We start from the raw sequence: 26,663 nt of genomic DNA, 5'->3' as shown, positions 1-26,663 counted from the left end.
GGATTTATATTCACTACTCACATATTCCATTACTCTTTATTATGTAGGACAAACTCAGGACCCTTTTTATTAGTCTTAAACACAACATACATAAGAACACTTGTATTATGAAATCAGCTTTAACTCAGTACTGCAATTCATCACATAGTGATCATTATTAATAATGAAATAATAAAGAATAAGGAAAGATTACTTCTAGAGAATGATTCATATGTTTAAAAAACTGAATACCTAGTATAGTATTGCCTTAAATAAAATAAATTATTAAAACCATCAAGAAGGCATGCAATTTGACTTGTGCCTTGAATAATGGGTAAAGGAGGTTAATGTTAATTTAGCCCTTAGCTCTACTCCATCATGTAAAACACATAACAAGCATGAAAGGTATCTACTACTAGTTTAGTTTTACAAATGAGTACCAAGATTCAGAAACATTCAATAAAGTACCAAAAAAACACAGGTAGTGAATAATGGGATTGGATTTTAATATAAGTTGGTTCCTAAACATTTTTTTCCTCCATTCTATCACATAGGATACTTATGACAAAAAGTTGATCCTTCTGGAGAAACATAGAACTGTACATTATGTAATGGGTCTATGTTTATCTAGACTGGTTCCTTTATGCTACTAATGAGAAAACTATAGAATTTCCCAAAGACATGCCCAAAGTAGTATTGGAATTAGGATTAAACTTAGGTGTTTTGAATCTTATTATGGTTCCTTTTCCTCTCAACACCCTGTAGAATGTTGTGGGCAAAGCTATAGATGAGGACATATTTAGGAAAAATAAATATATGATTAGAGCATTCACAACTCTCTTCTAGCTGCTGAACATTAGGAATTTGTGTACTTTACATGGCTCTACAAATTAAAGGACAGATATCAGTAGCATGAGATAAAGGAGAGAAAGTTTTGCTGCTGGATGTGTATTGTCTCATCAGAAAAAAGCCTGAGAAGTACTTCCTTTATTCAGGTGATCAGAGTAGCAGTTGGAGTAGAGAAATCATGAAGAAGAGGTTGAAATCTTGAAATACAGCAGGAATAAAACAGATGAGCCATGGATATCTTGAAGAATTGCTGAAAGAAGTCTTCTAGAAGAATATCTATTTGAGGGCTATTTAATCAGGATGTTAATTATTGCTTATTGAGTGGTGACTTGTTCCTTGTACTGTCCCATAGAAAATGCAAGGCGATAAAAGTTATAGTCTCAGTCCCAGGAAGGATCTTAGGACTGAGCTGGAGAAATATACTGTTAATATATCTATCTACACACAGGATATATGTTTGGAAGAAGATAACCATCTTGCTCAGAATTTTTAGTGCTAATTTTATATAACTGAAATATTTTCAGTAAAGGCAATACGTATTAAATTTATAACAGCATATAATATAATTTCAATATTTTTTTTCTAAAGCAGTCACATAAACTAACACATTTGCCAACTCTGGTACTCTGATCTCGAGTTTGGAATAATTTTCAATTCAACAAATATTTTTCAGTTTGGATCTAAATAGATTTGATTCTTAAGATCAGCAACGACTCTAAAGGAATGGGTGAGGTCTGTCTAGAATGCAGGTTTTTCTTCCCTACCTGCTGAAAGGATACCACACTATGTAGTCTACTCTTTGTTTACTTTAATCAGAACCTTTTTATTTATTAGGTGGGAGCTAAGGATTGGCAAGTTCTTTGCTTATTTTAATTTTAGGCAACTCTGTTAGGTGTCCAGTCTTTATGGAATGGTAACTTTATCCTACTTCCTGTCAAGGAGATTTATGTCACCTTTCTAATCTGATATTTTTAACGAAGCATATTTTTTGGAACATGAGTCTGAGGTCACTTTTAGAACTAGCCAGCAGTCTCTTCCTTCTTACCTAACTATTGACTCCCAGATTAATTATGAGTATTAACAAAATGAGAAAGCCTTCATAGTATGATACCCAGGGTGCCAAGAGATGAATCTGATTTTTTATTAGGAAAAAGATTATTCTGAGAATTCTAACTTAACTATAAATATGTGAGGAATGTGTAAGTGTAATCAAACAAAATCATGTAATATTTTCAAAATTAATGTTTAAATATCTGTTCCTTTTTTCTTTTTTTTGAATTTCATTTTATTTATTTTTTTATACAGAAAGTTCTTATTAGTTATCATTTTATACATATTAGTGTATATAGGTCAATCCAAAACTCCCAATTCATCCCACCACCACCACTCCCCGCCACTTTCCCCCATTGGTGTCCATACGTTTGTTCTCTATATCTGTGTCTCTATTTCTGCCCTGCAAACCGGTTCATCTGTACCATTTTTCTATGTTCCATATGTATGCATTAGTATATGATATTTGTTTTTCTCCTTCTGACTTACTTCACTCTGTATGACAGTCTCTAGATCCATCCACGTCTCTACAAATGACCCAATTTCATTCCTTTTTATGGCTGAGTAATATTCCACCATATATGTGTACCACATCTTCTTTATCCATTCGTCTGTTGGTGGGCGTTTAGGTGGTTTCCATGACCTGCCTATTGGAAATAGTGCTGCAATGAACATTGGGGTGCATGTGTCTTTTTGAATTATGGTTTTCTCTGGGTATATGCCCAGTAGTGGGATTGCTGGGTCATATGGTAGTTCTATTTTTAGTTTTTTAAGGAACCTCCATACTGTTCTCCATAGTAGCTGTATCAATTTATATTCCCACCAACAGTGCAAGAGGGTTCCCTTTTCTCCACACCCTCTCCAGCACTTGTTGTTTGTAGATTTTCTGATGATGCCCATTCTAAATGGTATGAGATGATACCTCATTGCAGTTTTGATTTGCATTTCTCTAATGATTAGTGATGTTGAGCATTCTCCCACGTGTTTGTTGGCAATCTGTATATCTTCTTTGGAGAAATGTCTATTTAGGTCTTCTGCCCATTTTTGGATTGAGTGGTTGGCTTTTTTAATACTGAGCTGCATGAGCTGTTTATATATTTTAGAGATGAATCCTTTGTCCGTTGATTCATTTGCAAATATTTTCTCCCATTCTGAGGGTTGTCTTTTTGTCTTGTTTATGGTTTCCTTTGCTGTGAAAAAGCTTTTAAGTATCATTAGATCCCATTTGTTTATTTTTGTTTTTATTTCCATAACTCTAGGAGGTGGATCAAAAAAAATCTTGCTGTGATTTATGTCACAGAGTGTTCTGCCTATGTTTTCTTCTAAGAGTTTTATAGTGTCCGGTCTTACATTTAGGTCTCTAATCCATTTTGAGTTTATTTTTGTGTATGGTATTAGGGAGTGTTCTAATTTCATTCTTTTACATGTAGCTGTCCAATTTTCCCAGCACCACTCTTTGAAGAGACTGTCTTTTCTCCATTGTATATCCTTGCTTCCTTTGTCATAGATTAGTTGACCATAGGAGCACGGGTTTATCTCTGAGCTTTCTATCCTGTTCCATTGATCTATATTTCTGTTTTTGTGCCAGTACCATATTGTCTTGATTACTATAGCTTTGTAGTATAGTCTGAAGTCAGGGAGTCTGATTCCTCCAGCTCCATTTTCTTCCCTTAAGACTGCTTGGCTATTCGGGGTCTTTTGTGTCTCCATAATTACCTGTTCCTGTTTCCTTTACAAGTTAACTTGACGTTTATTTTTTATTTACTTTTGATTCAATTCAATGTGGTACATCGTCTTGTCTTATTACACTTTTAGCAACACTGACAAGAAGTTATTACTGAATCTAGCCATGTTGTTTTCCAGGATGGCTGAGTTTCTTAGATTGTAGTCAAAAAGAAGAAAAAAAATCTTTAAATCAAGATTCATAATCAGTGCTTCCTAATTTTGAGTGAAATGGTGCATATTTAAATACATAGGTTTGAGAATTTCATATACCACCTTGATACCATGGATTGTCACACTGATGTAGCACATACACATTGAGACTTATTGCCATTCATTCTGAAAGAATAAAAGAATTACTTAAATTGACTTACTGTAAATTTTAAGCTTCATAAAAGCTTTCCAGACAGTAATTTTTCACAAATGACTAATCACCTGACAACAATTTTGTTTTTATAAATGAACATTAAAAAATTTAGTGATTGGTATAGAATATAATTTCAAAATAATTAGGAATACCAACTATATTTGACCATTTGATTTATTATCCTGTATATTCATATTAATAATTGTAACTTCCCACTAATATGGGAAGTTCAACTTCTAGAAAAGGTTTATAAGAGAGGAAAATTATTTGAAATATTCATAGTCTTTTGGCAGTCTTCCTTTTTAATGCCATAAAGCTTGAAGCATTTATAGGTGTCTGATGTGAATCCAGAAGCTGTTCTGGAAACCTAGTAGAATCATAAAAATGGCAATATCTGGTGTCCTTAAAGTAAGGACAACTATTGTTTGTGAGTTTTATGTTTATGGAATTTTTAACATTTCAATGGAGTAAAACAGAGTTGATTAGTTTTTATCACCTTGACATTTACTTTCAATCAATAGAGGACCATGGGGCTATTATTCAGTTTAGAGTCATTTAAGTCATTTAAATTAGATTTCAACCAATATCTTGGAGGTATGATATAAAAATGTCAGCCACGGGGTAGAATTCAAAAATAAAGTTATTGTGACCTCACTTGAATACACACAATTTCATAATATGTGTTTTGGAGCTTTCATTTAATTCCTTTTGAATTTCATTTTGAGTTAGAAAGGAAAATAACAAGTTTCCTCAGGATTTCAAAAATTGAGTAGGATTTTAACTCTTACCAAAATTTAAAAGCCAAAGTAGGTGAAAGAGGTGGCATGGGGGAAAAAAAACCTAAATTGTGAGAACACAGAATTTAAGAATTTTGACCAAACTGTTGTTGCTCTGTGAAATTTTCTGAAATCTCCTCCTCTTCTGAATAGTACTCAGAAGACAAACAAGAGGATCAATTTGGTAAATCCTTTTCTCTGGTGTGTTCATTGTGAAGATAGGTGATCCCAAAGGTTAATTGTAGTTTTTTGATTCTCTGATTCTAATTGAAGTTTGCATATATATGAGCACATAAAATTTTATAACTCCTATTTGCAGCCGTTGTCCTAGTTTTGAACTTGGACCTTTTCTAAAAATGTGCGGGAGGAGGTGAGTCATAACATATGTTCCAAGAAATTTGATTTTAAATATAATTAGCATGAAGATGATATATTTTTTATATGCGGGATTAGGTTCACCTTTATACATTTATGAACATTAATTTTATTTGTATTGTGTTATTGATTTACTAGAAAGGTAATTATGATTACTGTGAAATTGTTCAGTGGTATAAACACCTCTCATGTTAGGTTTTTTGAGATGAAATAGTTTGTGAGTGGGTACATACACAAACACTACAAATACATGGATAAAAAACAATAGTCATATTGGGAAAACCTACCTAAATGCCCATTAGTCAATTAATTGTAGATGGACATAAGGTGTGAAACAATGCCCCACATTAGTATTCTTAGTATTCTTTTTAGCTTTGTACCTCCAAGTCTGCATATTTAACTCAAGACAATTTTGGATAATAAATAGATTCTCTTTCTGAGAAAGTTAGGCTTATAGATAGATAACATTTTTCATTGTGTTTTAAAATCTGAAGAATCACATATTTATTTTATGTAAAAAGTAACTTACTAGAAGAAATAATTTTAGACATGTTCTCAACTATAAAAGAATTTCACAGTCCTTTAAGTATTTTTTAAACATTTTTAATTAATTCACATTCAATAGTTAAAAATTATAAGAAAGGAAGCAAATTTAGTCTCATGACAAACATGGTTTGGGAATTTAAATGAGAAAAAAAAATATTTTGCACAGCTAACCTTGTAACACATACATTTTCTCATAAAGAATATTTATAATTTCAAGGTTACACAAAATGGAACTACTAAAGCAAACCACTAATACATAAAGTGTTTTGCCCCTACTATATAGATCTGAACAGAAATTTAACTAGGTGGTAACAAACTACAGATTAGTAGTGTGTAAATTTTATTCACCTTCCTTATTTATTTGGACAAAGGTTAATAGCTAAATTAGTACATTGCATTGTCAAAAGCTCTCAGGTTCTCAAATTCTCTTCCTTTCATGATCACTAACTTTAAACATCTGGTTTCTGATTTCAATCTTAGATTTCACCAAGATGAAATTAAAGATATTGGAGACTTTCATACTCAATTTCCATAGGATTTCACAACAGAAGAGCAAGAAGGAGGAAGGATCAACACAATGTTATCTCTGGCTATATCAGTGAGTAATGGAAGTTCATACTTCTTGAAACATTCTTACACTTTGTTTATACACCACCATATTTCCTGGATGTCTCCTAACTCACTCACTACTCCTTCTCAGAGTTTTAATTTCACCAATTATGCCGACAACCAAGAGCAACTTTCTCCCAGTTGTGGTTCTTGATTCTGGGTGAACGTTAAGGATTAGGTTCATCCCAGGTAAAGAAGCTCCGTTAGGGGAAAGAGAAGAGGAAAACTTTCAGTGGTCACTTGGGGCTAGCATTAAAAAAAAAAAAAATCAGAGACTTAGAGATGTCAGATGATCAGCTGGCTTTACATAAGCACTTTTACCGAGTTATGGGTTTACACACAGGAGGCTGGGGGGCTAGGCTGTGAGCTTCTTAAAGCCATAGTGATATATCCTTCAGTTTCCCAGTGCTTATGAAGTAAAGGCCAACAAGGGAGGGAGCCTGTCTCCAACATGCAGTCAGTCTCCAGCACTTCCCAGACTAGGAATGATATAGTGTGAGAGGGTAGAGAGATAAGAAGACATGGACTTATTGTAGACTTTCAAGGTAAAGAAACTGAACATCAGCTAGGTTCCCAACCAAAACCCCAGGTGTTTCGGCAAGAAAAATAAGGTTGAACCAGAGGTAGGCTGAGACTTACTATGAATCCAACCCCATCCTGACTAAGGTCAATCTGTTTTGGATTGAGGTGTCTGACATCATTCTATCTTCCTAACAAAGGAAAGAAAGAAAGAGAGAAAGATAGGGAGAAGGAAAGAAAGGAAAGAGCGAGAGAGAAAGAAGGAAAGAAAGAAGAAAAGAAAGATGGAAACAAAGAAAGAAAGGAAAGAAAGAAAGGAAGGAAGAAAGGAGTCTCTTCTCTGGAAGTAGAGAGCATCACCTAGAGGCTGTTTGCTTCTTTTTCTCTAGCTATGGCAAGAAGCCCAAAAATATGACTAATAGTCAATAGAAGAAAAAAAAAACCTGATACACAGATGATGTCGGTATTAGAGTTACCTGGCAAGAATTCTAAGATAACTATGATTAAAACGTTAAAGAAAATAGAAAAGAAAAGGGATAGAAACATGAAATGATGGTAAATTTCAGCAGGCAGTTGGAACCTATATTAAAGAATAAAATGGAAATTCTAGATTTGAAAAATAAAATATATAAAATTTTGAATTTGACAATTTACAGAACAGATTGGCTACATCACAAAACAAGTTTAGTGAACTAGAAAACATGTAAATAGAAAAATGCTTAAAATGAAAAGCATAGAGGAGACAAAAAGAAAAAAAATGAGTTAAATAGGAAAGAAAACTTGGGACATACTCAAAAATTCTAAGAAACATCTTTCCTAGAGCTACAGAAAGGGAAGAAACATGTTGATTAATTTACCTTTGGTCCTATTATGTTTCAGGATCCTGTGAAAAGTCATGGTGGAATTGCCCCCTGTGCAGGCATTATACTACTAAAAATAAGTAGGGTTATACCAATATTGACAAAAATGCCTGAGCAAGAAAGCAAAATTCATGTTTTTCTGTTAGAAAGATGTATCCATCTAGCAGGTTAAAGGTCTACTTGTCAATTAAATGGGTCATCCTAAGATTATCTTAGGCTCTAAATCCTTATAGAGTGTATTCTCAAGGCTGTGTAGGATTGAAAAATACTAAGAAATAAGGGAACACATTTTTCTTCTCTTTATTCAATGAAAGTCACCTTGGAAATGTAAAAATCATTTTTAGTGTAAAGAATGGGGTCACTTTTAGAGTGATAAACGATGTTGAATGATCCTGATTTATAGAAATGGCAGTCAAGAATAGACAATATTGCCACGATCCAAGCCTCTCATGTATAAATCGGTATTCTGGGGAAGCAAAGAGCTTGGAGAAGGGAACATAAGTAAATTATGTACTTTCAAGATCTACTTGGTATTAGTAGCTGTAGTTCATAAAATTCTATTGCTGCCCATTGAAATTTCAAGCAGTCTTGTTGATGGTGTGATTCAATTATAAATGAGAAACTTAATTTTGTTTGCTTCAGTAAATATTGCATCTTCCTTAAATCAAATAATAAATTATTAATTTCTTCCTGCCTGAAGCCCCTGTAATACTTAGTAAGAAAATCCTAATTCTACCTACATATACGAGAGCCTTATGACTCCACAAAATCATGTGTCTGGTGAGAGGCAATAATAATCACAGAAAAACAACAGTGACAACAAAAACAGTAATCATGGTGCCTCAAACAAGTACTAGAATGTTTATGAGAGGCCTTTTGCTTATTTTTTTTAGTAAGAGCATCTGACAGTAAAACCACCGAAATACCAAAGAAAAGATGCTGCATGAACTTTAGACAGTGGTTGCCAGAGGGACAATTAGGAAATAAAAAGAACTTAACATGGAAATACCCCCAGTTTTATCTACCACAGAGCTCCTGAATCACAAGTTTCATTTAAAGGAGAATGGGGCAATTAAATATCATATTTATATTTGGCATTTGCTGTGAGAGTACAGTTCAATATAGGTTGTAATCATGTAAACATGTTTACTTCTCAGCAAGACAGTATTGTTGATTTAAATACCTGGTCTTTTCCATTGTGCCTAATAGTGAGTGGGCAGCAATTTTTTCTGAAAAAATGAGGTCTATATGATACTAATTACTAGTGAAAGAATGATGGTTGGGTGTTTATTACATACCAGTAATAAATCGTTATAGCAAAGTGCCAATCCTCACTTAAAAACAGAAAAGGTTGTATATATAATGAATGGATCAGAGAGAAGTTCAGCAGGAATACACAATAAAGGCAGTGGAAAAATTTTGTTAAAGACATTCACTAAATTAGTTCTGTTCACTATATAATTTTATAATTAAATTTATAAATTTATAATTTTCATTTAAGTTTTGTTTAAAACTTTAAACAGATAGCAGCTTGTTTAAAATTCTACTGTAAAATAAAGTTAAACTCTCCTAGTTAGAGGGTGGGCTATTCTTTGGAAAAGAAAACCCTCATCTGGCAAACAGAGGGGTTAAAAAATAAAATATCCACTTTCATGTAAGGACTGAAAAGGTACCAGGGAAGAAATAAGAAAACTCTAAGCAACCAGCAAGGTGATCCAGTTGTGAAATTTGTTGTATGTCAGTCAAAGAATTCCCTTTTTTGTACTTCATTCAATACCTTTGGGACCTGTAAAATGTTTAGAACTAAAAGATCTGCATCATATCATTTATTTCTCCAAAAACTTTCAACAGCTCCCTGTTATCTGCAGAACAAAGTCCAAGTGCCCCAGCCTAATACTGTGGACTCCTTTCATCTCATTTAAAATAACATTTTCAGCATAATTTCTGATTATATTTTTCCATATGCTTCATTCTCTTCATTCTGAAATACCGCAAAATGCTTTGTTTCCAGATATGCTTCTCCTAAATCTAACCCATCTGGTTGGGGAAAAAAATCCCCTTCTCATTTGAGGCTTCAAATATTATCATGTTTGTAAAACTCTCCTTGATGCTCACAAACTCAATATTGAGTGTTTTTCTAGTCAAAGAAATCCTCATATACACATAATTTCAGAACATCTTTCTTTAACAGAAAGTTATTTATAATTTCCGCTCCTATTTGTTTTAAGAAACATAAAGGCGGGTTCTTAGTCACATTCATTTTGTATTCCTGGCAGCATCTTATACTGGGGTTTTCTCTGTAACAGGCATTTGCTAAAAAAGTGTTGAATCATCAAATAAATGAAAAAAATTTCTGATTTTATTTAGTTGTTGGGGTGAATAGGGACTCTTGCAGGTCTATTGTAAACTATTTTATTTTCTGGATTATAAATGCCTTAAATCACTTTTCTGCAAAAATCAGATCTCCAGTTATGGAGAAGTGGTAAAAGTATCGTGTGTGTGTGAGAGAGAGAGAGAGAGAGAGAGAGAGAGAGAAATGGCATAACATACATTCTGAGATATTCTCATTTTGGGAAAATGTTTCCAGGTGGTCTTTCTACGGCCATTAGTAACAACATTGTAATTCTCTTTTATACTTTTTGCCTTCTCCCCAGTCATTCTTTTCTCCCATATTTTCCCTTCCTTACATAATAAAATCAATTCCAGAAATGCACAATAGAGGAGGTTTTTGACAACAGGTGGCAGCCTACTTTGAAAATCTACTATAACGATTTGTGGCTACTTTGATAAATTTAGGAAATTTAGAATTTCCATTGACTCCTGAAGTACACATTGCATTCAGTTTGTAGAATTTCTGACTTTGGTTGGATCAGAAGAATAGAGTTTGATGATTTTTCATTGTGCTTTTATCCTGAAGACTTTAAAAAGAGGAAAAGTTATCATAAGTAAACCTGGTCTGGAAAGATATCCAAAATAATTTTTCTCTTTCAAGAGTGACAGATATTTCAGATAAACACACAGCCTTTGAAGTGCTTATCTAAACCAAGCAGAAAGCCCTACTCTTGGTCCAACTCATCACTTTCTGATTGTAGTAAGATAGAGGAGCTTGGATGTTTAAGGGGCTGGAGCAGAGGGTGAACAAGAATGTAATCTAAATCATTTTATTTGGACCCCTAGTCTGTTCTTTTTATTTGTTAGTGTGATGTGTGAGCAAGCCTTATACCTGGACTTTTAGATGAATCCTTTGGGATTTTTTTCCCCAATATTAGGTCCTATATTACATGATTTTCATGTATTTAATTTTGAAAAGAAATAATTCTCCATCACTGAAACAGCTAGCTCAGAATTCGCTCTAAGGGCTGCTGAGAATGTAAAATTTAAGTTTGAAGAAAACCACTCTAAAATTTATTGTGAGCGTTACCAGTGGCAGGCACAGTAATGAATATGTCATATATATATAGACTCTTATTTAATTTTGGGAGAAGGGATAAGGTGAAGTACTAGAGTTAGCACTACCTTACAGGTGAAAATTATTTATATTAAGTAACTTAAGAAAAACACTCAAAAGGAAGTACTTAGTATAGACTCAAATCAGAATTCATACCCATGCCTGTGAGGCTTTAATCAGTGAGACAGACAGAGGTCCATGATTCTTTCACATTAAAATTTGTCTCTGATATTTGAAAATTATCAAGACATCTATAAGGACTCCAAAGTAAACATTTAAAGCTTTGTGAAAACCCTGATTCCATTTTCCAAATTCATGAATATGTCATTAAACTATTTTAAGGAAAATCAAGTGACTGAATGGCTCTTTACTATTGTATATTTTGCATTTTGCTTAGAAGATATATTAAAAATCAAGATATCATCAGAAATCAGTAAATCAAATCACAGTCATTTATCCCACATCCCTTTCAAGTATTTATACGTGGAAGACATTCGATGGTGAATAATTCCTACATGTTGATTTTAGTCCAGATAACCCAGCCACACCTATAGACAGACTCTGACTCACAGAATGGTAAGACAATAAGTGGTTGCTCTTTCAGATGCCAAGTTTGTGGTAATTTTTACACAGCAAAGAAAGCTAATATACCTGCTACACCCTTCTCTTAATTTGCTGCCTATCCAGGTTTTTTTCTTGCAGCAATGATGTAAGCTTATTTTTTAGCTCTAAACCTGACCTGCCCAAACTAAAACCAAAAATGCTTTGTGTCTTTTATTTATCTTTCAATGAATGTTCTTTTAAACTTGTTTACATTTGTTATACATCTTAAGCATATGGGTGTAATATAATAGCCTTTTTATATACTTGTCTGCTAATATTATCTTTTTATTCTATTTCTGTTTCTATTGCTTGACTTTTTTTTTCTTGTTATGAGATACATTTTCTTCTTCATGTATCTAGTAAAGTTTTGAGAAGTCTGAAATTTAAAATTTCATTCTTCCATATACTGAATTTTCTGTTTTTTTCAAAACTGTTGGACTTTTTTCCCGTAAGCAGTTATTTAAAGACAAGTAGGTTTCTTTCAAGGCTTATGCTCTTAGAAGGCATATATAATGTAGCCTTTATTCAAGTGCTAATTTCTCCCCACTTCTGATGTGTCTTTTTTTGTTGTTTGTGGTCTCAACCAAGTGGCTTGTGTATTCATAGAGGTATCCCCACTGTCGCTATAGGAAACAAGAATAATTTTAGCCCTGAGTAAATTTTGAGAATTTCTTTATATTACAGTTCCCCAGAAATTTTCCTTTTCGGGACAGTTTTTCTTTGAACACCCTGTGGGTTTGCAGCTTACACAGAAACAGATCAATATTCAATCGAAGAGTCAAGGGCTCTTGGCATGTGTGGCTCTTTCCTGCTGGCATTTTTTGTTTGTTTCTTTGTTGGCTTTTTTTTGTTTTTTTGCGGTACGCAGGCCTCTCACTGTTGTGGCCTCTCCCATTGTGGAGCACAGGCTCCGGACGCGCAGGCTCAGCGGCCATGGCTCACGGGCCCAGCCGCTCCGCGGCATGTGGGATCTTTCCGGACCGGGGCACGAACCCGTGTCCCCTGCATCAGCAGGCGGACTCTCAACCACCGCACCACCAGGGAAGCCCTCCTGCTGGCATTTTGTCCTGCAAATTCTAGCCATCTTGAAATACAGAAAATCTTGAAAACAGCAATAAAAAACCTAAACAAACAATTAATCACTTATAAGAGAACACTAATTAACAGTGAACTTCTCAAGGGAAATCAGGGAGGCCAGAAGGCAGTGGGGTAACATTCAAATTGCTCAAAGATAAAATTGGTCAACCAAGAATTCTACATCCAGCAAAGCTATCTTTCAAAATTGGGTATGCAATGAAGTTATTTCCAGATAAATAAAAAACTGGGAGAATTTTTGCTAGTGTAGACACCTTATAAGGAATAATAAAGGAAGTTTTTCAGGTTGAAAGCAAGTGATCTCAGATGATAATTCAAATCTACACAATAAACACCAGAAAAGGTAATTAGTTAATTATAAAAGACAGTATAATATATATTTCTTCTCATTTCTTCTGTTCACTGACTTAGAATACAGGTATATACAACAATATGTATATAATATTGTTGAGCATATAACATATACTTATATTTGCCAATAATAGCATCAAAAGACACTATCAAGAAACTGAAAGTACAACCTGAAGAATAGAACGTATTTGCAAAACATAATCTCCTAAGGGTCTAGTTTCCAGAGTATTTAAATAACACTTATAATTCAATTACAATAAGACTAATATCGTAATTTAAAAACTGGGAAAATATATGAATTGAAAGTTCTCTAAAGATATACAAATGGCACTAAGCTCAATGAAAGATTCTCAACATCACTAATCATAAGTGAAATGTAAATAAAAGCCACAATGAGATACCACTTCACATCCACTAGGATGGCGCTTCCATCAAAATCCCAGCAAGTTATTTGTGGATATCAATAAACTGATTCTAAAGTTTATGTGGAGAACCAAAAGACCCAAAATAGCCAAGACAATATTGAAGGAGAAAAAAGTTGGAAGACTAAGAGTGCCTGACTTTTTAAGACTTACTATAAAGTTACAGTAATCAAGACAGTGTGGTATTGGCAGAATAATGAACAAATAATTAATGGATCAGAATAGAGCATGCAGAAATACACCCACATAAATATAGTCAACTGATCTTTGACAAAGGAGCAATGGGCAATACATTGGATCAAAGATACTGTTTTCAACTGGATATGGTACTGGAACAACTGGGTATCTACATACAAATAAGTGAATCTACTAAAATCAAGAACAACACAAGGGTGCCCACTCTCATCACTTTTATTCAGCATAGTTTTGGAAGTCCTAGCCACAGCAGTCAGAGAAGAAAAATAAATATAAGGAATTCAAATTGGAAAAGAAGTAAAACTGTCACTGCAGATGATGTGATACTACACATAGAAAATTCTTAAAACTCTACCAAAAAGACACTAGAGCTCATCAATGAATTCAGAAAGTTGCTGGAGACAAAATTAATATACAGAAATCTGTTGCATTTCTACACACTAACAATGAAATATCAGAAAGAAAAATTAAGGAAATAATCCCATTTACCATCACATCAAAAATAATAGATACTTAGGAATAAACTTAAGGAGGCAAAAGACCTGTACTCCAAAAACTATAAGATGCTGATGAAAGAAAATGAAGATGACACAAACAGATGGAAAGATATACTGTGTTCTTGGATTGGAAGAATCAATATTGTAAAAATAAGCATACTACCCAAGGCAATCTACACATTCAATGCAATCCCTATTCAATTACCAATGACATTTTCCACAGAACTAGTACAAAAATTTTTTGTTGTTTTAATTTGTTTGGAAACACAAAAGATCCTGAATAGCCAAAACAATCTTGAGAAAGAAGAACGAAGCTGGAGGAATCATGCTCCCTGACTTCAGACTATACTAAAAATGTACAGTAATCAAAACAATATGGTACTGACACAAAAACAGACATATAGATCAATGGAACAAGATAGAAAGCCCAGAAATAACCCACACACTTATGGTCAATTAATCTATGACAAAGGAGGCAAGAATATACATGGAGAAAAGACAGTCTCTTCAATAAGCGGTGCTGGGAAAACTGGACAGCTACATGTAAAAGAATGAAATTAGAACATTCTCCAACACCATGTACAAAAATAAACTCAAAATGGATTAAAGACCTAAATGTAAGACCAAATACTATAAAGCTCCTAGAGGAAAATATAGAACACTCTTTGACATAAATCATAACAATAATTTTTTGAATCCACCTCCTACAGTAATGGAAATACAAACAAAAAAACAAATGGGACCTAATTAAACTTAAAAGCTTTCACACAGCAAAGGAAACCATAAACAAAATGAAAAAAAACTATGGACTGAGAGAAAATATTTGCAATGATGACATCAACAAGAGATTAATTTCCAAAATATACAAACAGCACATACAACTCAATATCAAAAAACCAAACAACTCAATCAAAAAATGGGCAGAAGATCTAAATAGACATTTCTCCAAAGAAGACATATAGATGGCCAACAGGCACATAAAAAGATACTCAATATCATTAATTATTAGAGAAATGCAAATCGAAACTACAATGAGGTATCACCTTAACACCAGTCACAATGACCATCATTAAAAAGTCTACAAACAACAAATGCTGGAGAGGGTGTGGAGAAAAAAGAGCCCTCCTATACTGTTAGTGGGAATGTAAATTGGTGCAGCCACTGTGGAGAACAGTATGGAGATTCCTTAAAATTCTAAAAACAGAGCTACCATATGATCCAGAAATCCCACTCCTGGACTATATTTGGAGAAAACTATAATTCAGAATGACACATCACCCACAAGTTCAGTGAAGCACCATTTACAATAGCCAAGACATGGAAACAGCCTAAATGCCCATTGACAAATGAGTGGATAAAGAAGATATGGTCAATATATACAATGAAATATTACTCAGTCATAAAAATGAACAAAATAATGCCATTAGCAGCAACATGGATGGACCTAGAGATTATCATATTAAGTGAAGTAAGACAGACAGAGAAAGACAAATATGATGTTACTTATCTGTGGAATCTAAAAAAAATGATACAAATGAACTTATTTACAAAACAGGAATACACACACAGACATAGAAAACAATCTTACGGTTACAAAAGGGGATAGCTGGCGGGGAGGGTGGGTGGGAGATAAATTAGGAATTTATTTGAGATTAACATATACATACTACTCTATTTAAAATAGGTAAACAACAAGGACCTACAGTATAGCACAGGGAACTATACTCTATGTCTTGTAATAACCTATAATAGAAAAGAATATGAAAAGGTGTGTGTTTGTGTTTGTGTGTGTGTGTGTGTGTGTGTATATATATATATATATATATATATATATATATATATATATATATATATATATATATATACACTTCAATTTTTAAAAGATATTTGGATAAATATGTTCATTATAAGAATATAATTCACTGTACAAAATTGATCTTAAATTTTATCTAAATAATAGTTTATTATTTTCTTTTTCTATTTAAGGGAAAAGTTATTATATATCACGTAATCACTGTAACTGCTTTCTTAAGTTTAAAAGTTATTGTAATTACTTTCTTAGTGTTGCCATCGTAGAAGGGAAAATATATAGCCTAGTATATTTATTTAGTCACTCTAATAAATATTTCTAGAAAACTGTCTTTATTCTTTAGTAATCCAAAAGAAAAAGATTTTGTCATTTTTAAGCAGAGATCGTGATTTCTTTCCAAGATAATTTTAGTGAGGATTAAATGAAGTAATACATGTAGAGGGCTGGACACAATTTCTGATACCTAGTGAGTTCTCAATTAATTGTAGCTATTGCTGTTATACCTTAAAAAGTAATGAAGTCTGGTAGAAAGCATGCATTTTTCCCTAGAAAAGAATTTTTTCCCTAGGCTCTGTTTATCAGGGTTCAAATTCTTTATCATGCCAATTTTTATCTCTATAACACTAGGTGAGTTACTTAGCCTCACTGAGTCTCTTTTTCCTACCTATAGAATAGAAACTATAGTAACATCTGTCTCACAATGTTATGAAAATTACATAACTAAATGAGAGAATTTAACAGGGTCTTGGGAAACCACAAATATCTATAAAATGACATTAATTACAGAATATTATTTTGATTAATATTCATGCTTCCTTTTATTACATGAAACAAACTTCTTGTTGTATGTCATTTCATAGGGCAATTACGGCTTCTAAATCACAATCTCTTTCCCAAGTCCAAATAAAATAATCTTTTAGCCTACTTTAAATGAATGAGGTTAAATTAAGGTATTTAGTTTGCCTCCCGAAGAAAATCCCTATAAGGTTTTCCAAAGCCCATGAGTGCTCCAGCCAAGTATTTGGCATCTCATGAGTGGGGGAAATGCCTTGCTTGCATTAGCTAAGTAGCTGTGTCCTTCATTGCATCAGGTGTCAGTCATACTCCAGAGTAGCAAGGCACAATGGCTTGCAGGCAGTTTGGGAACAGTTGTCATGCCCTATTAACAAACATAAAGAGAACAGTATGTTTTCCTCTATTATCCAGGGCTGTACATTTTAGTGCTGCCTCTCTAGCCCTTTATGGTACTACAACAGCAGGCAGAGGGATGGTGATTAAGTTGAAGGGGACTTCAAGCTTCACATTGTACACTAGTGATAAACACATGTGGCCCAGAGCTAAAAGATCAGTTTCCTTTGCTCTTTGTACTAAATATAGTCTCGTGGGAAAACACTGATGAATGTACCCAGAAGCTGTTTGATTTTTTTTTTAAAACCTCCTTGGATGAAGGATCTAAAAATATACCTTGTTACCGGGTAACAATTTGGCAGAACCATTTGTTATGACATGTAAATATTGAAACTCAGCCAAAATGGAAGGTGGTTCCACAAGATGTATGAATTTTGATTATTGATATTTTTACGAAGTTGTTATGAAAAGTATGGGAAATTAAAGCATAAATACATAGTAATTAATTACAAGCCAACCAAAATAATAATAATTCTCTGCAGAAATGAATAGTCTCATCAAAATCATGAAATCGTTTGTGAAGATACCCAAGAAACTCCTGAGAATAATTACCAATTTGAGACAAGGGAAAAATCAGAATCAGCACAGCTGCCCAAGAAATGTTTAAAAGTGGGAAATTGTAATAGCATATAATACTACATAATGTGATGCTATAAAATATGATAGCACTATTATATTAATTGCAATAAGTAGTTAAACAGTTCCTTTTTTTCTTTCCAACTGTGAGGAAGGAGTACTGCTAAAGTTATAATTCACATTGGATGCACACTTAAATATGCACACCAATTCAACTCTTACCTGCACCTGAATTATTTCTGTTTGGTGTTTGTTATTGCAAGTAATGGAGCCTTTGATTACAAGATGAGTAAAGTTTGGGAAAATCTTGAAAATTTGTGGAGGTTTCTTTTTTCACATGAAATCTCATCTTTTATTCCCCCATTTTCTTTTTTTCCACAGAACTGTCTCTCCTTCCTTGTTTTTTATATTATTGATCTTATTTATTGATGATTCTAGAATTTGTTTCGCATAACTCATAGATGTCTTCACAAATCACAGATATGTGATTTGACTGTGTTTTAAACTGCCAAAAGGCTGGAGACCACATTTTTCTTTCTGTCCTTTCTCAAAATCTGATAAAATTTTAGAGTATCTGGTAATTGGTGAATATATCCTGGATAATGATAATGTTCGTTAGTTTTTAGGTGTACGGTTTGGCATCCTTCAACCAAACCCACATTTTTACACGTGTACATGAATTCAGTCTCCAACTAAGGAGTCACTGTCAAAATATTTTTGGTTGGGCTGCTCCTCACTTTATAATTGCCTTGGAACAGAGTACCATGTAACAGATGTTATACATCCAGTCAATGTGAATGATGCTCTATCTACATTTACTCTGTTGACTGGTTCTTTTGGCAACCTATAGAGAAAACAATTTGGCTTCAAATTCTTAATGCTAATACTGAATTCAAGATTTTTACACAAAATAGCAAAATCAAAACAGAATGGAAAATCTGATTAAATAACACTGCTAATTGGACGTTTATGGGACAAATGATTTCCTTTTTTTCTCTTTGTCATGTGACTAGCAACAATTCTTCACAGTGATACACCCTAACTGGAAGTCCAATTTGTGGACTTCTTAATGGGATGCTTCATCACAGTGAGTCTTTCATACATTAAGAGAGAAGGCAGAAAAATCAGATTGGAAATTTCCATTGTGATAAAAGCAAGTAGCCTTGTGAAATCAAAAGACTCACTAACTACTAACTCTTCTATGATCCAACACGTTGTTGTTGTTGTTTTTAATTGAAATAGAGTTGATTTACAATATTGTGTTAGTTTCAGGTGTACAAAATTGGATTCAGTTATACATATATATATGTATTCTTTTTCAGATTGTTTGAAAGCAGTGATAGATTATTAGGAAATATTTTATTAAAAGATACACAGAATACAGAATAAAAATAGAACATCAGCTAAATTTAGGCTTAGTCAGCAGAAGGGATTTATTGTACCATGTAACTGTGAAGTGTTTCCCTTCATAAATTTATGCTAGTCAGTGTTCAATCTCCTGGGCTCAAACATCAAACCGGTTTCATCTTATCAAATAAGTTTTCTTTAATGTTAAAGTTTATGTAGGACTGTTCTGGAAGCAGAAAATGTAAAATAAACTAAGAATGTTGGCTGCTGCATTTTATGAAAGATTTTTTATGGACATTAAAACTAGTCAGTGAAACCAACAGAACAGAGAGTAGAATGGTGGTTATTAGGGGCTGGTCAAAGGGTACATGCCTTTAGTTATAAGATGAGTAAGCTCTGCGGATCTAATGTACAGCACGGTGACTGTAGTTTGTAATACTACAGTGTTAGTATTATTAATGTGTTGTGTACTTGAAATCTAAGAGAGTAGACCTTAAGGATTTTTACTGGATACACACAAAAGAGTAACTGTGTGAGTTGATAGATATGTTAATTAACTTGATTGTGGTAATCATTTCACAAATTATACATATGTCAAATCACCACACTGTACACTTTAAATATATTCAATTGTATTTGTCAATTATAGCTCAATAAGTCTGAAAAATTAAAAAATAAAATAAAGACTTCACTAAATAAGATCTAATGTAGAGCCAATTTGTAAAACAGAAAAACACAGAGTTTCTCCATTTGAGGACTTGGATTTTTAAAAAAGCCAATTCTAAGATCTCTGCTCTATATTGTTCCTGCTCTGTTGCTGTATATAAATAAATATCTCAATATTTATAAAGCAAGTTTTCTTCATAATTATAGGTCATAACTAATTTATTTGCAGAATTATTATGCATGAAGGCAGTAATAATGCATATATGTTTTCTTTTTAATCAGAAATAACCACTTGATTTAGGGGACTTGCTTACAATTAGGAGCACCAGCAAATATTGAGTTAGGAATTATGATGAGTCTAAACAGCAATTAGCATTAATTGATTCACTTGCAAAGAAAAAAATGTTCAGTTACACTTCTAAACTCCTCATGTAATTTAACTCATTTAATACCCAAAATGGACCTATGGTATAGCTATTATTATTATCTCCAAGTTACAGATGAGAGAAGCAAAGCAAAGATAAAGTAAGTAACTTGCCCATGTTCAGACAGTAACAAGTGCTGAAACCTGAAATCTGGACTTCTGCATGGGATTTTAGATTACATTCCTCCCATAGAATTACACACAGAACATTTAAAAAAGCACTGATATAAAATATAAAACATTGAAAAATATGTGGAACCATTAAATTTTTCACACATGGAGACAGTTGTAATTACACCCAGGCACACACACACATACTCACAGAGGAAACTTTATATGCCAATTGGGGCAAGTCTAAATGAACAGTCACTTAGTTAATTTCTCAGTAACATTTTATAAATATTGAAAGCTTTTCATTTATGCACAGTCTATGCAAGTACTCTATAAATATAGAAACACTCTGTTACTCTCCATAAGAACAATGCTGCATTTGGGCAATTAAATTTTAGGCAATTTCAGAGTACTTTATCTTTTTTATACCATTAGATTAATTGAACAGTTTCTATTTCAGCATATACTATCCAGGGCTTCTTAAAGAAATCACTGTGGATTGGTTCAAGATGGTGGAGTAGAAGAATGTGTGCTCACTCCCTCTTGAAAGAGCACTGGAATCACAACTAACTGCTGAACAATCATCAACAGGAAGACACTGAAACTCACCAAAAAAGATACCCCACATCCAAAGAGAGCAGAAGCCGCAATGAGACAGTAGGAGGGGCATAATCACAATAAAATCAAATTTCATAACCACTGGGTGGGTGACTCACAAACTGGAGAACACTTATACCACAGAAGTCCACCCACTGGAGTGAAGGTTCTGAGTCCAAGGGCAGGCTTCCCAACCTGAGGGCCTGGCAATGGGAGGAGGAATTCCTAGAGAATCAGACTTTGAAGGCTAGTGGGATTTGATTGCAGGACTTTGACAGGCCTGGGGAAAACAGAGACTCCACTCTTGGAGGGCACACACAAAGCAGTGTGCACATCAGGTCCCAGGGGGAAGGAGCAGTGACCCCAGGGGAGACTGAACCAGACCTACCTGCTAGCGTTGGAGGGTCTCCCGCAGAGGTGGGAGGTGGCTGTGGCTCACTGCAGGGACAAGGACACTGGCAGCAGAAGTTCTGGGAAGTACTCCTTGGCGTGAGCCCTCCTGGAGTCCACCATTAGCCCCACCAAAGATCCTGTAAGCTCCAGTGCTGGGTCTCCTGAGACCAAACAACTAACAGGGAGGGAACTCAGCCCCACCAATCAGCAGATGAGTGGATTAAAGTTTTACAGAGCTCTTTCCACCAGAGCAACACCCAGCTCTACCCACCACCAGTCCCTCCCATCAGGAAGCTTGCACAAGCCTATTAGATAGCCTCATCCACCAGAGGGCAGACAGCAGAAGCAAGAAGGACTACAATCTACAATCCTGCAGTCTGTGGAACAAAAGCCACATTCAGAGAAACATAGAAAAAATGAAAAGGCAGAGGACTATGTACCAGTTGAAGGAACAAGATAAATCTCCAAAAAAACAACTAAATGAAGTGGAGATAGGCAACATTCCAGAAAAAGAATTCAGAATAATGATAGTGAAGATGATCCAGCAACTTGGAAAAAGAAGGGAGGCAAATATCTAGAAGATGCAAGAAATATTTAACAAAGACCTAGAAGAATTAAAGAACAAACAAACAGAGATGAAAACTACAATAACTGAAGTGAAAAATACACTAGAAGGAATCAATAGCAGAATAACTGAGGCAGAAGAATGGATAGGTAACCTGGAAGACAGAATGGTGGAATTCACTGCCATGGAACAAAATAAAGAAAACAGAATGAAAAGAAACGAAGACAACCTAAGAGAAATCTGGGACAACATTAAAGGCACTAACGTTCACATTATAGGGGTCCCAGAAAGAGAAGAGAGAGAGAAAGGACCCGAGAATATATCTGAAGAGATTATAGTCAAAAACTTCCCTAACATGGGAAAGGAAATAGCCACCCAAGTCCAGGAAGCACAGAGAGTCCCAGGCAGGATAAACCCAAGGAGAAACATGCCAAGACACATACTAATCAAATTGACAAGACTTAAAGACAGAGAAAAATTATTAAAAGCAGCAAGGGAAAAATGACAAATAACATACAAGGGAACTCCAATAAGGTTAACAGCTGATTTCTCAGCAGAAACTCTAAAGCCAGAAGGGAGTGGCCCAATATATTTAAAGTGATGAAAAGGAAGAACCTACAACCAAGATTACCCATCAAGGATCGCATTCAGATTCTACAGAGAAATCAAAAGCTTTACAGACAAGCAAAAGCTAAGAGAATTCGGCACCACCAAACCAGCTCTACAACAAAAGCTAACAGAAATTCTCTAAGTGGGAAACACAAGAAAAGAAAAAAAATAGGAAAAAAAATGTAAAAAACACAAACATATGGAAATTAAACAACATCACTAAATAACCAAGAAATCACTGAAGAAATCAAAGAGAAAATCAAAAGATACATAGAGACAAATGACAATGAAAACACGATGATCCAAAACCTTTGGGATGCAGCAAAAGCAGTTCTAAGAGGGAAGTTTATAGCAATACAATCCTACTTCAAGAAACAAGAAAAATCTCAAATAAACAATGTAACCTTACACCTAAAGGAACTAGAGAAAGAAGACAAACAAAACCCAAAGTAGAAGAATAGAAATCATAAATATCTGAACAGAAATAAATGAAATAGAAACTAAGAAAACAATAGCAAAGATCAATAAAACTAAAAGCTGGTTCTTTGAGAAGATAAACAAAATTGAGAAACCTTTAGCCAGACTCATCGAGAAAAAGAGGGAGAGGACTCAAATCAATAAAATTAGAAATGAAAAAGGAGAAGTTACAACAGACACCACAGAAATACAAAGCATCCTAAGAGACTACTACAAGCAACTCTATGCCAATAAAATGGACAACCTGGACGAAATGGACAAATTCTTAGAAAGGACTAACCTTCCAAGACTGACCAAGCAGGAAATAGAAAATATGAACATACCAATCACAAGTAATGAAATTGAAACTGTTATTAAAAATCTTCCAACAAACAAAGTCCAGGACCAGATGGCTTCACAGGTGAATTCTATACAAACATTTAGAGAAGAGCTAACACCTATCCTTCTCAAACTCTCCCAAAATATAGCAGAGGGAGGAACAATCCCAAACTCATTCTATGAGGCCACCATCACCCTGATACAAAATCAGACAAAGACGTCACAAAAAAAGAAAACTACAGGGGAATACCTCTGAAGAACATAGATGCAAAAATCCTCAGCAAAATACTAGCAAACAGAATACAACAGCACATTAAAAGGATCATGCAGCATGATCAAGTGGGGTTTATCCTAGGAATAAAAGAATTCTTCAATATATGCAAATCAATTAATGTGATAAACCATATTAATAAATCAAAGGATAAAAACCATGTGATCATCTCAATAGATGCAGAAAAGGCTTTTGATAAAATGTATCACCAATTTATGATAAAAACTCTCCAGAAAGTAGGCATAGAGGGAACCTACCTCAACATAATAAAGGCCATATATGAGAAACCCACAGCAAACATCTTCCTCAATGGTGAAAAACTGAAAGCATTTCTTCTAAGATCAGGAAAAAGACAACGTTTTCCACTCTTACCACTATTATTCAGCATACTTTTGGAAGTCCTAGCCATGGCAATCAGAGAAGAAAGAGAAATAAAAGTAATACAAATTGGAGAAGAAGAAGTAAAACTGTCACTGTTTGAAGATGACATGATACTACACATAGATAATCCTAAAGATGCCACCAGAAAACTACTAGATCTAATCAATGAATTTGGTAAAGTTGCAGGATACAAAATTAATGCACAGAAATCTCTTGCATTCCTATACACTAACAACAAAAGATCAGAAAGGGAAATTAAGGAAACAATCCCACTCACCACTGCAACAAAAAGAATAAAATACCTAGGAATAAACCTACCTAAGGTGGTAAAAGACCTGTACTCAGAAAACTATAAGACACTGATGAATGAAATCAAAGATTACACAAACAGATGGAGAGATATACCATGTTCTCGGATTGGAAGAATCAATATTGTGAAAATGACTACCCAAAGCAATCTACAGATTCAATGCAATCCCTGTCAAATTGCCAATGGCATTTTTTACAGAACTAGAACAAAAAATCTTAAAATTTGTATGGAGACACAAAGGACCCCAAATAGCCAAAGCAATCTTGAGAGGAAAAAAACAGAGCTGGAGGAATCAGGCTCCCTGACTTCAGAATATACTACAAAGCTACAGTAATCAAGACAATATGGTCCTGGCACAAAAACAGAAATATAGATCAGTGGAATGGGATAGAAAGCCCAGAGATAAACCGATGCACCTATGGTCAACTAAACTATGACAAAGGAGGCAAAGATATACAATGGAGAAAAGACAGTCTCTTCAACAAATGATTCTGGGAAAACTGAACAGCTACATGTAAAAGAATGAAATTAGAACACTTCCTAACATCATGCACAAAAATAAACTCAAAATGGATTAAAGACAAGACACTATAAAATTCTTAGAGGAAAACGTAGGAAGAATACTCTTTAACATAAATCACAGCAAGATCTTTTTTGATCTCTCTCCTAGAGTAATGGAAATAAAACAAAAATAAACAAATGGAACCTAACGAAACTTAAAAGCTTTTGCACAGCAAAGGAAACTATAAACAAGACAAAAAGACAACCCTCAGAATGGGAGAAAATATTTGCAAACATATCAATGGGCAAAGGATTACTCTCCAAAATATATAAACAGCTCATGCAGCTCAGTATTAAACAAAACAAACAACCCAATCAAAAAATAGGCAGAAGACATAAATAGACATTTCTCCAAGGAAGACATACAGATGGCCAAGAGGCACATGAAAAGTTGCTCAATATAACTAATTATTAGAGGAATGCAAATCAAAACTACAATGAGGTGTCACCTCACACTGGTTAGAATGGCATCATCAGAAAGTCTACAAACAACAATTGCTGGAGAGGGTGTGGAGAAAGGGAACCCTCTTGTACTGTTGGTGGGATTGTAAATTGATACAGCTACTATGGAGAACAGTATGGAGGTACCTTAAAAAAATAAAAATAGAATTACCATATGACCCAGCAATCCCAAAACTGAGCATATACCCAGAGAAAACCATATTCAGAAAGACTCATGCACCCCAATATTCACTGCAGCACTATTTTTTTAAACATCTTTATTGGAGTATAATTGCTTTACAATGGTGTGTTAGTTTCTGCTTTATAACAAAGTGAATGCGCTATACACATACATTTATCCCCATATCTCCTCCCTCTTGCATCTCTCTCCCACCCTACCTATCCCAATCCTCTAGGTGCTCACAAAGCACCGAGGTGATCTCGCTGTGCTATGTGGCTGCTTCCCACTAGCTATCTATTTTACATTTGGTAGTGTATATATGTCCATGCCACTCTCTCACTTTGTCCCAGCTTACCCTTCCCCCTCCCCATGTCCTCCATTCTGTACGTCTGTGTCTTTATTCCTGTCCTGCCCCTAGGTTCTTCAGAACCATTTTTTTTTTTAGATTCCATATATATGTGTTAACATACAGTATTTGTTTTTCTCTTTCTGACTTACTTCACTCTGTATGACAGAATGACAGACTCTAGGTCCATCCACCTCACTACAAATAACTCAATTTCGTTTCTTTTTATGGCTGAGTAATATTCCTCTGTATATATGTGCCACATCTTCTTTATCCATTCATCTGTCAATGGGCACTTAGGTTGCTTCCATGTCCTGGCTATTGTAAACAGAGCTGCAGTGAACATTGTGGTACATGACTCTTTTTGAATTATGGTTTTCTCAGGGTATATGCCTAGTAGTGGGATTGCTGGGTTGTATGGTAGCTCAATTTTTAGTTTTCTAAGGGACCGCCATACTGTTCTCCATAGTGGCTGTATCAATTTACATTCCCACCAACAGTGCAGCACTATTTACAATAGCCAGGACATAGAAGCAGCCTAAATGCCCATTGACTGATGAATGGATAAAGAAGATGTGGTACATATATACAAAGAAATATTACCCAGCCATAAGAAGGAATGAAACTGGGTCATTTGTAGAGACGTGGGTGGACCTAGAGATCGTCATACGGATTGAAGTAAGTCAGAAGGAGAAAAGCAAATATCATATACTAATGCATATATGTGGAACCTAGAAAAATGGGACAGATGAACGGATCTGCAAGGCAGAAATAGAGACACAGATGTAGAGGACAAATGTATGGACACCAAGGGGGGAAAACGGGGGA

Source organism: Delphinus delphis, chromosome 8 (genome assembly GCF_949987515.2).
Source record: "Delphinus delphis chromosome 8, mDelDel1.2, whole genome shotgun sequence".
NCBI classification, from domain to species: domain Eukaryota; kingdom Metazoa; phylum Chordata; class Mammalia; order Artiodactyla; family Delphinidae; genus Delphinus; species Delphinus delphis.
Note: the sequence above shows the minus strand (reverse complement) of the source record.